We start from the raw sequence: 11,318 nt of genomic DNA, 5'->3' as shown, positions 1-11,318 counted from the left end.
TGGAGTGTCTATGCCAGACTTCAAGGGACATGTTCAATAAATGTTATAGTGACGACCACTGGTGTGTCTGCGTCAGACTCAAAAGACACGCGCAGTACATGTCTCAGTGTCCATCACTGGTGTGTCTGCGTCAGGCTTCAAAGGACACGTACAGTACATGTAACAGTGTCCACCACTGATGTGTCTGCGTCTGACTTCAATGGACACGTACAGTACATGTTACTGTGTCCACCACTGGTGTGTCTGCGTCTGACTTCAATGGACACGTACAGTACATGTCACAGTGTCCACCACTGGTGTGTCTGCGTCCGACTTCAATAGACACGTACAGTACATGTAACAGTGTCCACCACTGATGTGTCTGCGTCTGACTTCAATGGACACGTACAGTACATGTTACTGTGTCCATCACTGGTGTGTCTGCGTCTGACTTCAATGGACACGTACAGTACATGTTACAGTGTCCACCACTGGTGTGTCTGCGTCTGACTTCAATGGACACGTACAGTACATGTTACAGTGTCCACCACTGGTGTGTCTGCGTCTGACTTCAAGGTACACGTGCAGTACATGTTACTGTGTCCACCACTGGTGTGTCTGCGTCTGACTTTAATGGACACGTACAGTACATGTTACAGTGTCCACCACTGGTGTGTCTGCGTCTGACTTCAATAGACACGTACAGTACATGTAACAGTGTCCACCACTGATGTGTCTGCGTCTGACTTCAATGGACACGTGCAGTACATGTTACTGTGTCCACCACTGGTGTGTCTGCGTCTGACTTCAATAGACACGTACAGTACATGTAACAGTGTCCACCACTGATGTGTCTGCGTCTGACTTCAATGGACACGTGCAGTACATGTTACTGTGTCCACCACTGGTGTGTCTGCGTCAGATTTCAATGGACACGTACAGTACATGTTACAGTGTCCACCACTGATGTGTCTGCGTCTGACTTCAATGGACACGTACAGTACATGTTACAGTGTCCACCACTGGTGTGTCTGCGTCTGACTTCAATGGACACGCGCAGTACATGTTACAGTGTCCACCACTGGTGTGTCTGCGTCTGACTTCAATGGACACGTACGGTACATGTTACAGTATCCACCACTGATGTGTCTGCGTCTGACTTCAATGGACACGTACAGTACATGTTACAGTGTCCACCACTGGTGTGTCTGCGTCCGACTTCAATTGGCACGTGCATTACATGTTACAATGTCCACCACTGATGTGTCTGCGTCCGACTTCAATAAACACGTACAGTACATGTAACAGTGTCCACCACTGATGTGTCTGCGTCCGACTTCAATTGGCACGTGCATTACATGTTACAGTGTCCACCACTGATGTGTCTGCGTCTGACTTCAATGGACACGTACAGTACATGTTACAGTGTCCACCACCGATTTGTCTGCGTCCGACTTCAATAAACACGTACAGTACATGTTACAGTGTCCACCACTGGTGTGTCTGCGTCCGACTTCAATGGACACGTACAGTACATGTTACAGTGTCCACCACTGGTGTGTCTGCGTCTGACTTCAATGGACACGTATAGTACATGTTACAGTGTCCACCACTGGTGTGTCTGCGTCCGACTTCAATGGACACGTATAGTACATGTTACAGTGTCCACCACTGATGTGTCTGCGTCCGACTTCAATTGGCACGTGCATTACATGTTACAGTGTCCACCACTGATGTGTCTGCGTCTGACTTCAATGGACACGTACAGTACATGTTACAGTGTCCACCACCGATTTGTCTGCGTCCGACTTCAATAAACACGTACAGTACATGTTACAGTGTCCACCACTGGTGTGTCTGCGTCCGACTTCAATGGACACGTACAGTACATGTTACAGTGTCCACCACTGGTGTGTCTGCGTCTGACTTCAATGGACACGTATAGTACATGTTACAGTGTCCACCACTGGTGTGTCTGCGTCCGACTTCAATGGACACGTATAGTACATGTTACAGTGTCCACCACTGGTGTGTCTTCTTCCGACTTCAATGGACCAGTACAGTACATGTTACAGTGTCCACCACTGGTGTGTCTGCGTCCGACTTCAATGGGCACGTATAGTACATGTTACAATGTCCACCACTGGTGTGTCTGCGTCCGACTTCAATGAACACGTACAGTACGCTACAGTGTTGAACCCTGGTATGTCTGCGTCAGAATTCAAGGGACGCAAACACACCAGTGGTCGACACTGTAACACGTCCGTGCCCCTTAAGTCTGACGCAGACACACCAGTGGTCGACACTATAACATTTATTGTACGTGTCTCTTAAAGTCTGGCATAGACACACCATAGGTCGACACTGTATTATGTACGTGTCCCTTGAAGTATTTATGTAAACTGTCATGTAATTCTCCGTTATAACCTGCAACCTGGAACAAATCTGATTAAACAAACAAACAAAGAAAAGGAACATGGTTACTCTGTCAACTTTTCCAAATTCACTATAAGGATATTTCTTTAGACATATACAAATATAAATGTCACTTATTTAGGGTTAGAGAACAGATTTCAAGATTCGTGTAATGACCGCATCCACACTTGTGGTAACGATGTTACCTGAAGTGTAACGAAGGTGTCACGCGCTGGGAAGTAGCTTCAAGACAGTACATGTCACAGTGTCGATCATTTGTGTATACCTATTTAACGACGTATACCTATGTCTAATACGCTAATACATACATCAATTCTTCCGCTATCGGTATCAATACTTCATACTTACAGCTTTAGTATATTTTTAACCTTCCTTCACGTTAGATGTTCATGTATACTGTATTCACTCTCAAAGATAATTCACTTCTCCACGATCGCAGCTATAGAGACAGCGCAGGTATAAAAAGTGTAACGCGTCCATTTTTTAATTAAGTTAAAATTAAAAAACATTTTTGAAAAATCACCCCAGAAATTCTCGCAAATCCTCAGTTAGATCATGACGCATAGGCAATTAAAGCCCTTCAGTGTTCCTTCCCCTATGGTTTATCCGTTATTTAGGAATCCTGTTCCCAACAGTCCAGAGAATTTAACTAACAGACATCAAAGGTTTTCCTAGGAGGCCATTGCAGGTCAGTTAACACGATCTGATTAACCCCGTGCAGTTTTTTAACGCTATACGGTATGTTGATACGCGATGCTGCGTAGGTATCGTGCTACATACAAGTACAACAAATGGGATAACAACTACTTTGACACAACTGAATTAGTATGAGTAATTGTTACTAATAATCGAATAACTAAGTTGAATTAAGGGCCTCCGATTGAGCCGTAACACTATGCAGGCGGGTGCTGACGAGAGCGGTAATCGAATAGTCGGCTGGACGCGGAACACACACGCGGGAAAGCTCGGAGACAATCGGATTGCGGAGAGAAATTCGTAATTAATCAAATAATGTCTTAATTGTTACGTCTGTACTACTTCTGACGTTTGATCGAATTATTTATGTGGAAAGGGCACGTGTTATTTTACATTTTAGTACTTTTAGGTGCGTTTGTTTAAATCTGGATTCGGTGTGGTCATGTTAGACCTTGTGACGCATGATTAGAAGTTCGAGGTTGAAAGTACAAACGTGTGCTTTTGGATGTCATCGGAACTGTAGTGGCGCCGAAATGGCGTTAATAAATATCTGAATCAGAAATGTCTGATTTAACCGTGAAATCTGAATCTGAATCGTAAATCTAAATGGAATTATGATATAGTATTTATCTTATTGTTCTTATTAACCCTGAAATCTTCTTATTAAGTTTCAAAATCAGACAGAAGCTGACCCGTAATATGTATCCCGAAATAATTCGACAAAAATGATGAGCTAGAATTTTTACTGTAGAGTTCTAACTTGCACTTGACGTCTGAGTTTTCATAAATCAAGTGACAAACATCCCATTGTATTAGGCGATCACATAGAGAGGATCTCTGATAAACCCTGATTGTGAATAAGTTGATAAAAAAGGTCTCTATAATCTGTTACCATCTCCGTTCAGACAATATTCGTTGACACGTGTACAAGCTGATGGTGATTATCGTTCGAAACAACAATCACTAAAATGATATAAATATATTTTTTTTAAATGCATTAACAATATTGATATCGATTTTGTCGTTTTTAGCATTGTATACTATATGGAGACAGAATGTATCAAAGTTCAGTGATAGCTCACTGACCCCATATGAATACTTCGATGCTCACACTATCGCCCACTGGTTTGTGGGGTCTAGGTCAAATATTTTAAGAGTGCAGCCTGAAGAATTGATATTGCAAAGTATGTGAATCTACCAAGTTATAATATTGATATTAAATCCATTCATAATGCTCAGGATTTCATTCATCAGGTGAATGTTCTAAGCGCTACATTATTTCGATCAGTGTGCACTGAAAGTTCATTCTCAGCTCCCTGGGGAGTATACAACCAATGTTGCCGTATGAGGAGCTTCAGTAACATGTCCACTTTGTCAAAATGTATTTAAATGGTTATCTTAGACATGGCCAGTGACCATCCTACAGCAAGAAACTAAATTGCTCTTCAAGAGAAAAAATAGACTTAAAAATTACATTTCAACAAGGCTGAAAACAGTCTCCAAGCACTACAAACTTCAGATCCAAAACATAACTATGATCAAATAAATCACCATAGAATAACCATTTCTTGTTTGTTTCATTTTAGCCACCGTCAAACATGGGTGTATACTTTCTTTAGCCCGTGCATTATTGTTATCATTGGCACAGCTTTAGCATGGTATACGACCATATGTACCGGTAAAGCTAACAGACCTTGTTTATCGTAGATTCTGATCTCTGTGGCTCCTGGCATGTTAAAATATTGAAACTCGACAACTCAATACATAGTAAATGCAGTTTTCTTTAGGATATGTACTGTTATAATAATTAAGCTTCTTCTAAATGTTTGTACCCACAGAGGAAATTGTTTCACAATTTAATTGCACGTTCGAACAAGATCTATAATTAGACACAATTCATTATTAAAAATACATATGCAAAAGGATTTCAAAACTAAAATTTACGACAATCGTTATTTAACAAATGAAAGCTGTTAATATACCATTTTCACCAAAGAGATTTCGATGGGAGGTTATTGTTTCAATTCAGCGACACCGCGGTCAGTCTTTTCCCAAACCGGTTTGAGTGTTGGACATTGTGGGCAGTAAAATATTGTTTTTGTTTTGTTTGTTTGTTGTTTCACGCCACACTCAGCAATATTCTAGCTATATGACGGCGGTCTGGAAATATTCAAGTCTGGATCAGGCAATCCGGTGATTGATATCATGAGCTTCTATCCACGCAATTGGGATACGGTGACATGCTTCAACGTAGTCAGCGAACCTGACCACCCGATCCCGTTAGTCGCCTCCTACGACAAGCATAGTCGCCTTTTACGGCAAGCATGGGTTGCTGAAGACCCATTCTACCCTGTATTTTCACGGGTAAAAAATATTATGTAGTATAATCACGCACAGATAGGCCAGGGTTTGGGATATTCTTATAAACACAAGATGTGAATCTCTTCGTTTAACCCGCTGTGATACTGGGTGAAAATCCCACTAACACGTAAACTTGAGGAAATAAACCGAAAATATGAGAAATAGCTGTGGATATTTTACGAACGCTTCAGTCACCCAGCCCACGGATATCGCCTGACCAACGTCAATTATGAAATAATCGACAACGCAGTTTGACTAAAATATCCCCGCTGTCTGGATGCGGGCATCATTGGTCCATTTCCGATGTTTGAAAACATTTGAGGTTAGGTTACGTTTTGTCAACATAGGGAGGTCGGCGTTTGATAGGACTCAAACAAAGGCGCCGAGTTTCCCCCACGCAATGTACGACAACCATGCCGTGCTTGACATCACTCGTGACAATACTGTCAATTAGCGGAACAATTACGAACACCTGGTCAATGATAGAATTTAGAAGATTTCATCAGATTTGGTTTTCTATTGTAGAAAATGATTCTCGAAACACAGGACGATAGAGCTTTATTCTTTGAAGTGACTTTCAACATATGACATATGGGTTCTTTGTTAGCGGGTACCCGGTTGGGAAAATAAATATATCTGGGTTGAAATTTAATCATCCCAAACTATAGTGGTATTGGTTTGGTAGCTTTGGTCGACTGAAACAGGCTGTGAGCATGAGAACTTTAAGATGGTTGTTAGAAGGTTGGCGGAAGTGCAAATATTTTGAGAAATGTGCGAGTGTGTGTGTGATGTTGGTGTTTTTTTGTGTTTTTGTGTTGTTTTTTTGTTTGTGTGTGTGTGTGTGTGCGTGCCTGCGTACGTGCGTGCGCGTGTGTGCGCGCGCGCGCGCGCGTGTGTGTGTGGTATTGGTGTTTTTTGTGTTTGTGTGTACTTGTGTGTGTGTCTTTATGTTTGTGTGTTTATATGTGTCTAGTGTTCGAATGTGTTTGTGTGTTTATATATATTATTACAGAATATCTGTAAATGATTTCTATTTATTTTTATTTACCTGGTCAAAGAATTTCTGGTCAACGACCTATTATATCTCAGAAAAGCGCATGCTCTGCAACAGTTAAAACGGGTCTCAAAGGTAGGGCTGGAGGGTTGATGGTTGTAATGGGGGTCCCCGGGTAGTAAATAGGACCCGTCTCAGTCCAAATAGGAACATTCAAAGCACAACAAAGCCCTATCTGAGACCAGTGTTAGGGCATTGTAAGTTCCCTGTTATGCAAAGTGGTGCGTCACGAGATTGATTATTTGACTACAATACAAATACAACAATTTCAAGCAATATTTGAATGACTTTTCATGCTAGAAGTTTGATATCACAACTCGTTGCTGTTAAATTAAAGGTGTTAAATAGGGATCACTATTGTCAATGGAAAACCTGTTTGTAGCATCAAGTAATGAAATTATTATAATGAATAGCTTTGGGGGACATCATTCCCATTGATAGAAGTACAACATTGTACCTCAATCGGGTAATATGATGTAATGTAACGTAATACAATATAATATGGCATAATACAAGTCATATCCCTGTAGCGGAAATTGTCTCAGGAATAATTTGTTCTCTTTTCGACACAAGCGAAAATCTTCATCTTGAGACAAAAAAAATGTTACTAGAATTTCGGTCGTTTCATGTTGCAATAACTATTCACTAATGAATCACACGAAAATTGATAAATGGATTAAAGTCATTTACTGATTTCAACATCCACAGACATGTTTTTGAAATATAATACAATGAATTTAATGTCGTTCAATACCTAAAGAGATACATCCGATTGAAGTAAACTATATTCTAACCTGTGAAGGCAGAGTTGACTATTTGAGTACAACGTATTTATTTATTTATTTATTTATTTATTTATTTATTTATTTATTTATTTATTTATTTATTTATTTAAAAGAAGTCGAAATCCACAAGTCTTCATTGTTACTACAGTTTCTAAAATGCCACTGAATGAGAATCTAATCTGTGTTCATGTGAGCTTGATAAAGACAATATGACCCAAAATAATACACCCAAAGCAATTGATTTATTTTTCCTTACACACATCCCTTCTTCGACAGTGTTCTAGCGTCGTTATTATTAATATGAACAAAATGAACTAACCTGAACTTAATCCCATGCAATCACATAATGATCAACATGGTTCGAGATAAGACTCCCATATTCTGGCGTCCCCCGCCATGACATTGCTGTACTATTTCTAAAAGCGGAGTAATATCAAAATCACTCACTCACTCAAGATAACCGCGACCATGCGACGCAAATCATTTCTGACATAATGCAGACCAGCGTTGACGTGATACTGTCATTGTTGACATTGTAATGACGTCACTTCAGATGATAACGTTACGGCGTGTCATTGGTGGCATCTTGTGGACAGTGTCATGAAGAGCTTCTCGACATGGCTCTCAATATAGAACTGTTTTGTTTGCTTGATGTTTAACGCTGCACCTGTATGACGGTGGTCTCCAAATAATCGATTCTGGACCAGATTAACCAGTGATTGACATCATGAGTATCGGTCTACGCAAATAGGGATAAGATGACATGCATCAACCAAGTCAGCAAGCCTTGACCACCCGATCCTTTTAGTCGTCTCTAATGACAAGCATAGTCGCCTTTTACGGCAAGAATGGGTTACTGAAGGCCTATTCTAACCCCTAACGGGTTCAATATATAACACACCATCTTCTTTACTTTATGAGTTGTAGATAATAACTTACTGACATAAATAAATTCATATGTGTTTACTGATTTTACGAAAATGGTGTCTTGAAATTCATGTTAGTCACCTGCTCCTTCCCGGAGCGGACGCGAGTTTCGTCAAGTCAGCGTATGAAATACACACGCTCCATACATTACCATGGTGTCATGTATGTAGGGGATGCTATTTTCAGGAATTCTCACTAAGCATTATACTTCGTGCTTCACCATGATGGGGTAGTTCTTTCCAGTTGTTGGTATTGTTTGTGGAAAGGTCTAGGGCAACGTGATGTCTAATGAACTCGTCGCAAATGATTGACGATGACGTAAATCCATTGTTCATGAAGTCGCAACGATTTTATGTCACGTTGGTCCAACAATAAATTTACTGATAATTTTCTGAGAGAAAAGGACTGTGTGTGGAAAGTATAATGTACTCGCTACAAGGGATTACTGATAATCTGTCGCTCGTGAAATAATGGTATTCTCCAATGATTATCCACAGGGACATTGTTTGTGGGAATTCACATTGGGAAATATAAAGTTACTTCATGGTAATTCATTTGGGGAAATATAATGTTACTTCATGGTAATTTACATGAGGAAATATAATGTTACTTCATGGTAATTTACATGAGGAAATATAATGTTACTTCATGGTAATTTATTCCGGGAAATATAATGTTACTTCATGGTAATTTATTCCGGGAAATATACTACTACTACTTCATGGTAAGTTACATTGGAAAATATAATGTATTTTCATGGAAATTCATACTGGGAAACATACAGTTACTTCATGGTAATTTATTTGGGGAAATATAATGTTACTTCATGGTAATTTATATCAGGAAATATAATGTTCTTTTCATGGTAATTCGCATTGGGAAATATAATGTTACTTCATGGTAATTTTTCTGGGAAATATATAACTACTTCATGGTAATTTACATTGGAAAATATAATGTATTTTCATGGTAATTCACACTGGGAAACATAAAGTTACCTTATGGTAATTTATATTGTGAAATATAGCTGGAATATTGCTGAGTGCGGCGTTAAACAAGAAAAAACATACAAACATTGGGAAATATATTGTTATTTCACGGTAATTTACATTGGGAAATATAGTGTTACTAAATGGTAAATCGCATATTGTTATACCATTTCCATTGTCTGCAAAGCGATACTTACAACATTTGTTTAGTTGGATGGCGTCTTATCAGTGCATTGTCGTGAATAATATGATGTCATCCATTGATCTTATGAACATCGTTCGAATGATACACTGAGTTGGACAATATTCCTTTGTGTGACGGGCAAACCCACGTCTTCTTTTTCTTACAAAAAAAAAGAGAATTAGAGAATTAATGATTTTTTTACCTAAAACAGATAATCCGTTATTTCGCTAACAAACGATATGCTACTAACTCAAAAACCTCTCTGAGAAACCATGAAAGCATTGTTTTCAATACCTCTCTGTACTTGGTGTTGTGGACGACAACAATATGTATTGTTACAACTATGCTAGTTCCATAAATTCTAAATCAATTTTGAAAGTTAATCGACCATTTCTCGCCCCTTGCTTGGTGTTTTCCGTGTTTTCCTTGCGATACTAACAAAGTGAATTAATTACATGAAAAAAACGTAAAAAAATCTATGAGTGACAAATTATTACTAGCATGTGTTAGCGTTCAGTCGGCAAGACCACACGAAACATCGATAGAGGTTTGTTTGTTCAGTACGTTTAAACATACGTTATTTGTGTACATTTAAACGTGTATCTACTTAGAGTTTATCAGATTGCTATCCTTAATTTTCTTAATCCTCACTTTTATTCATCATGTAACCATGTCTCGGATGACGGTCGGACGTTTCGGATGAGGTAGCCCAGTGGACAGGTTTAGTTCTTCAGTTCATCACAGGAGACACTGTCTGAAGCCAGCACTTGGTGACACTCCTTAAACATTGCTGAAAGCAGCATCAAATCAAATCAACTCACTCATTCATTGGGACAGTCCACTGAGGCAAACAAAGCGTTCATTCCTCTTCCCTAATAACATTTTCCTTTCAAACCGAATTACTGCCAACAGATTCTGTAAGCATTTTATCTTATTTTAGTTTTTTTACCTTTACAATTGAGTCTGTCACTTCTCGCACAGTTCGAATTGACCAGATTGCGATGGTGTCTTTAGCCTTCGTGTTTGACTTTGCCGCTCCATCTTCACAACCCGAGGTTGTCATCATCCGATGACTCCGAGCTATTATTCCGTATCCATTAGAATATATCTGCCTTAAAGATTAATTATATGGCCGAAGAAAGATGCGACAGCAGCTGAATACTGATATTAATAAACTGGAAATTTAATCAGCGTCGCCAGAGAATGAATTGTGATTTCTCATCTCCGAACTGCGCTGAGCTCATTGTTACAAAGGCCCAAGCCTGGAGCAGGTGAAACTCATTAAAGGTGCGCTGTAAAAGACTTACTTATAGAAGTAATTTCTTTTCAAATCTATCTTCCACTCGGCGTTAGGCTTGTAATCCGCTTACGATCGGGACGTACCTTCAAAGACTACACGAAGAAAGCAAAAGGGAGATTTTAAAACTTCCCAAAATCATTTTAATGTAATACTTGCCGGAAATAAACGTACGCGTCAGGATAGCAGATAGAAAAAAACCTTATGATGTATTCAATTGTCACCTGAGGCTCTTGGGGAGAGATAGGATTCCTGTCTCAACAATAGTCTTACTTTTTCAGATAGAAAGGTTAATAACTTATTTACACCGTAGCATTAAATGAGACTTTCTTGGGGCCTTTGATCATTAAGAGGCTATATGCTTATTTACGGTGTGCCATCAAGCAAATGATTTCATCTCACACCGAGAAACCACGGCGGGATTATTTCAGCTTTGAAGTATACAAGTCTTGTCCTTGTGAATTAGCAAGTGATAATTATTATGTGTTATGCTGTTACGTTAATGTCTCTTTTATCCAAACGAACCATGATTGAACTCACAAAACCACATGTTTCTTTGCTTGTAAATACCGTTATTAGCATGATTACTATCGGCCGAGATATGGGGAGT

Source organism: Haliotis cracherodii, unplaced genomic scaffold, assembly GCF_022045235.1.
Source record: "Haliotis cracherodii isolate W230 unplaced genomic scaffold, xgHalCrac1.p SCAF_2, whole genome shotgun sequence".
NCBI classification, from domain to species: Eukaryota; Metazoa; Mollusca; class Gastropoda; order Lepetellida; family Haliotidae; genus Haliotis; species Haliotis cracherodii.
Note: the sequence above shows the minus strand (reverse complement) of the source record.